General features: G+C 42.2%; 1 non-coding gene across 1 annotated transcript; it reads left to right on the forward strand.

Moving 5' to 3' along the window:
- Nucleotides 1-5,143: 5,143 nt before the first annotated feature.
- LOC126186565 (U6 spliceosomal RNA) lies at nucleotides 5,144-5,250 on the forward strand. Its single transcript, XR_007537636.1, has one exon. It is a non-coding gene; the product is annotated as a U6 spliceosomal RNA (small nuclear RNA).
- Nucleotides 5,251-5,632: the final 382 nt, after the last annotated feature.

The raw sequence follows: 5,632 nt of genomic DNA on the forward strand, positions 1-5,632 counted from the left end.
CTCACACGGAAAAACTAACAGCAGACTGTTGCAAATTTGTCAAATAAAGATATGGTTGAAGACCGTTGCTGTTGTATGAAATAAATGGTTGATGGTGTACAGGAACCAGTCACAAATTGGTTTTAGGTTAATTTATTTTAAAAGTACCGTTATCGGTTTCGATTTTTTCACAATTCTCCATCAGACGGTTTTTTCATGCTTCGATCAAAACAAATTATACATTGGTTTCCTGAGAGTTGCCTTAGGATAATCAAAAATTCACAATTATTGGTTACACATTTAGAATTGTGAATTATTGTCTATCCTAGGGCAACTCACAGGAAACCAATGTGTAATTTGTTCTGATGAAAGCATGAAAAAAAAAAACCGTCTGATGATGAATTGTGAAAATTCTAAATCGGAAACGGTACTTTTTAAATCAAGTAACCTAAAACCAATTTATGACTGGTTGCTGTATACCATCAACAACTTATACCAGCGGATTGTTGGAGGATGAAACTGATTTATTCAGAATTTAGTAAACAATGTTACACAGCAGAAAAAACTAGCTAAGTATTACCTAGTGTTGACAGACAAAATGGCAGACCAGACAACAGAACATATTCACTTTAAGAGTGTCAACCCCCCAACCCCACCCCCTCACATACACACACACTCAAACACACAGACTCGTGATTGTGTGCGGGAGAGAGAGAGAGAGAGAGAGAGAGAGAGAGAGAGAGAGAGAGAGAGAATATGTGTGTGTGTGTGTGTGTGAATAAGTAACATTTCTGTAAAACTAACAATCCATCACAGAAAGACGCCAAAACTAAAAAAAAGTATATATTAAACATTAGAAATCTAGACATTTACTACTTTAGATACACTACTGGCCATTAAAATTGCTACACCAAGAAGCAATGCAGATGATAAACGGGTATTCATTGGACAAATATATTATAGTAGAACTGACATGTGATTACATTTTCACGCAATTTGGGTGCATAGATCCCGAGAAATCAGTACCCATGTAAGGTGTCAGGCAAATCCAACACCTTCCATGAAAACCCTGACATGATAAGCAAATCCAGTAGTATGTCTCATAGCTCCGAATAAATCGTGACATTAAATTAACCAAAGTAATACGAGTAACGAGTGAGCAAATGGAATACCACAGACTGACACAAGAATGCCTAAATGCATGTCATACCTTCCGACTGTGAGACAGACGCAGTTCCGAGGGGAGAAACGAGAACAGAAGCCGAGAGCAGAACCGTGTTAAGCTAGAAGGCCCTACGATAAGGGACAGACCCCCACGTCGTCAGCTAACCGCTAGGACCACACCCCAGCCGCAAGTTTTAACGCGAGACTTTTTCACGTCTCTGTTACGTCAGGACCACCCCCCAGCCCATGTTAAAAGCTAGAGCCCTCCAGAAGAACAGTATAGATCTTACGATAACGCTAAAAGGACCACACCAGCTGCCAGTTTTAGCGTGAGACTTTTTAGCGTCTCTGTTACGTTGCAAACTTCAAAAACTTTGCCCCACCACGAAAAGTATAACGTTTCTCATTGGATAGACAGAATTTTTGTAGGCGGAGCTTAAGGTTAACATTGAGACCCTGATTGGTCAGATGAAAACACAGCCAGATAGTTTTTTTTTAAACCAACTTCGGTAAATTGTAGTAAGGAGAAGTTAGGAGTGAGTTGCTTCCGAGACGGCGAGGTGAGTGGAGCTGTGCTGTCCGCCGCCCCCTGACGAACACCGACAAGGTAATGAACGCACGCGATGCCGCATAACAGCACATAAAGCTTCACTCAGAACTGCAGAAGTCTCATCTGTTACACCCCCTTTTTGCGTAATACTAGCGTCGATCGTCAATTAAAGCTCGTGGTGTTCACATTTGCCACTTGAAGTAAAAATCTGAAATGCGATGATTTTTCTGTTATATAGTTATTGAGAAGCCACGTCAGCCATTTACGACAAGTTAGATAAGTAATTAAAGATAATTAAGGGTCACTGTAGACCATTTTGATAGTTTTCTCTCTTGTGAAACTTAATTTAAACCTAGATTATAGATGTGATATGGCATAGATCATCCTTCGATCCATTGTAGAACTTGGAAACCCACTCAGGGAATATTCGTTCACATTTTTGTTGAACGCAGTTGGTTTTTACCATCCTGTATTAAAACATTTCCTTTTATCAATAGTGCAATTTATAAACAATGTTTTGTGAGTAGAATAAAATTTCCAGTGGTAAACTTAACTGCTTTTTCGACGTTATGTTACCAGCTAACTAAAAATCGGAAAGCCTTGAACCCCTTCTACTAAATTTAGTTAGTATTAAGATTCTTTTACAGGGAGTACAGTGGAGCTGACGCTGAAATCATTAAGTATTTGGTTATATCATCGCTAGTCTCACTGTACTCTTCTGAATTCTACATGTCACGTGTGGTCTGGCGTCTCCTTACCAGCAACAGGTCCCAGGTTCAAACTAGTTAATTCCCTAAAAAACACGCTCAGAGCGTCGTTGCGCGAAAGTGGTAGGGAGACACGATATAGAACAGACACCACGCAGAATGTTAGACCCAGAACAACCACTCTGGCCGTAATAACGGCCTTGATACTGTAAGTAGGCTGTTTAGGTTTTCATGTTGGTAACGCCACGTAGCGCTCTGTATGAAAATCACTGACTGTGCTGTGTGCAGTCTGTGGCTGGTTTGCATTGCTGGAATTTGCTATTGTAGTGTTGGGCAGTTGGATGTGAACAGCACGTAGCGTTGCGCAGTTGGAGGCGAGGCGCCAGCAGTGGTGGATGTGGGGAGAGAGATGGCAGAATTTTGAGAGCGGACGATCTGGACATGTGTCCGTCAGAAAGAGTAAATTTGTAGTATTGGATATCATGAACTGATATATATATATATATATATATATATATATATATATATATATATATATATATATATATATATATATGATGACTTGTGAACACTATTAAGGTAAATACATTGTTCGTTCTCTATCGAAAACTTTCATTAGCTAACTATGCCTATCAGTAGTTAGTGCCTTTAGTAGTTTGAATCTTTTATTTATCTGGCACTAGTGGCGCTCGATGTATTGCAGTAGTTCGAGTAACGAAGATTTTTGTGAGGTAAGTGATTTGTGAAAGGTATAGGTTAATGTTGGCCAGCGCCATTCTTTTGTAGGGATTATCAAAAGTCAGATTGCGTTGCGCTAAAAATATTGTGTGTCAGTTTAGTGTTGATCAGAATAGGTAAAGAGCGAAATGTCTGAGGACGTTAAGTTCTGCTCAAATAATGTAAGAAGTTCATCAGCACAGTAATTCATCAATTTTTCTAAGGGGACGTTTCAATACGTCTGGGCATTGAGTCAAACAGAGCTTGGATTTCGTGTACAGGTACAGCTGCCCATGCAGCTTCAGCACGATACCACAGTTCATCAAGAGTAGTGACTGGCGTATTGTGACGAGCCAGTTGCTAGGCCACCATTGACCAGACGTTTTCAGATGGTGAGAGATGTGGAGAATGTGCTGGACGGGGCAGCAGTCGAACATTTTCTGTATCCAGAAAGGCCCGTACAGGATCTGCAACATGCTGTCATGCATTATCTTGCTGAAATGTAGGGTTTCGCAGGGATCGAATGAGTTGGGTTGTTTGTGGAAAGAGACCAAACTGCGAGGTCATCAATCTCATCGGATCAGGGAAGGATGGGGAAGGAAGTCGGCCGTGCCCATTCAGAGGAACCATCCCGGCATTTGCCTCTAGCGATTTAGAGAAATCACAGAAAACCTAAATCAGGATGGCCGGACGCGGGATTGAACCGTCGTCCTCCCGAATGCGAGTCCAGTGTGCTAACCACTGCGCCACCTCGCACGGTGGGATCGAATGAAGGATAGAGCCACGGGTCGTAACACATCTGAAATGTAACGTCCACTGTTCAAAGTCCCGTCATTGCGAACAAGAGGTGACCGAGACCTGTAACCAATGGCACCCCATACCATCACGCCGGGTGATACGCCAGTATGGCGATGACGAATACACGCCAATGTGCGTTCACTGCGATGTCGCCAAACTCGGATGCGACCATCCTGATGCTGTAAACAAAACCTGGATTCATCCAAGAAAATGACGTTTTGCCATTCGTGAACCCAGGTTCGTCGTTGAGTACACCATCGCAGGCGCACCTGTCTCTGATGCAGCGTCAAGGGCACCCGCAGCCATGGTCTCCGAGCTGATAGTCCGTGCTGCTGCAAACGTCGTCGAAATGTTCGTGCAGATGGTTATTGTCTTGCAAACGGCCCCATCTGTTGACTCCGGGATCGAGACGTGGCTCCACGATCCGTTACAGCCATGCGGATAAGATGCCTGTCATCTCGACTGCTAGTGATACGAGGCCGTTGCAATCCAGCACGGCTTTCCGTATTAACCTCCATATTCTGCTAACAGTCATTGGATCTCGACCAACGCGAGCAGCAATGTCGCGATACAATAAACCGCAATCGCGATAGGCTACAATCCGACCTTTATCAAAGTCAGAAACGCGATGGTATGCATTTCTCCTCCTTACACGAGGCATCACAGCAACGTTTCACCAGGCAACGCCGGTCAACTGCTGTTTGTGTATGAGAAATCGGTTGGAAACTTTCCTCATGTCATCACGTTGTAGGTGTCGCCACCGGCGCAGACCTTGTGTGAATGCTCTGAAAAGCTCATCATTTGCATACCACAGCAACTTCTTCCTGTCGGTTAAATTTCACGTCTGTAGCACGACATCTTCGTGGTGCAGCAATTTTAATAGCCAGTAGTGTATTATATGTGAAAGGGCTGCATATGAGCTGTAGAATCTTTAACGCAAATCAGATAACATATCAGGACACATAAGTATGTAACAATTCATTTGACATTTGGCGTAGTACATAACACCATGACGTCTCACACCAGCAACAAGTCACAGGAATGGGAATAAACTGTGCCAGCGATAACAGAAAATGTACATATCTAAAATGGTCTGGTAAATATCAGAAACTAAATATTAAAAAAAAAATGCAAACAGCTATGACTAGATGTACTTAACTGCCCTCCCTCTCACCAACTAACAGCTCGATTCCCGGCAGGGGACTGGGTGTTGCGTGTCCATCACCACGTACTCTCTTCGGCGGTACAGATACTAAAATTGGAATTATACAGAGAAGATTAGCACGGCCCCAGAGCAAGGATGACACTAAAAATCGCGAAGTGTTCCACATATTCTGCCGGTGTTGTAGCTCAGCCTGTTTGGTCAGAGAGCCTCTGTAAAAAAAGAAAAAAAAAAAAAGACTGAGTGGTAGGATCAACAAATGAACTTGAACGGATGTGATGTCATGTGACGTCCGCAACGACCAAACACAAAAAAAAAAACCACCTCACTCACACCATCCCACACCCACACTAAGCAATACATATAAGAGTGATATAGTAGACAAAAGGTATATGCTCTCTGTACTGAAAGCTTTGTAACATTAGCTATGAAGAAATAAATGTGTAAACCTCTTATAGTTAGCATCAAAAGCTTACATTTACTAAATTCACGAAAATGAATAACTATTAATGAAAATTGTGGACTTATCTTTTTAGTTTCTTTGTTTAAAATCTG

Source organism: Schistocerca cancellata, chromosome 4 (genome assembly GCF_023864275.1).
Source record: "Schistocerca cancellata isolate TAMUIC-IGC-003103 chromosome 4, iqSchCanc2.1, whole genome shotgun sequence".
NCBI lineage: Eukaryota > Metazoa > Arthropoda > Insecta > Orthoptera > Acrididae > Schistocerca > Schistocerca cancellata.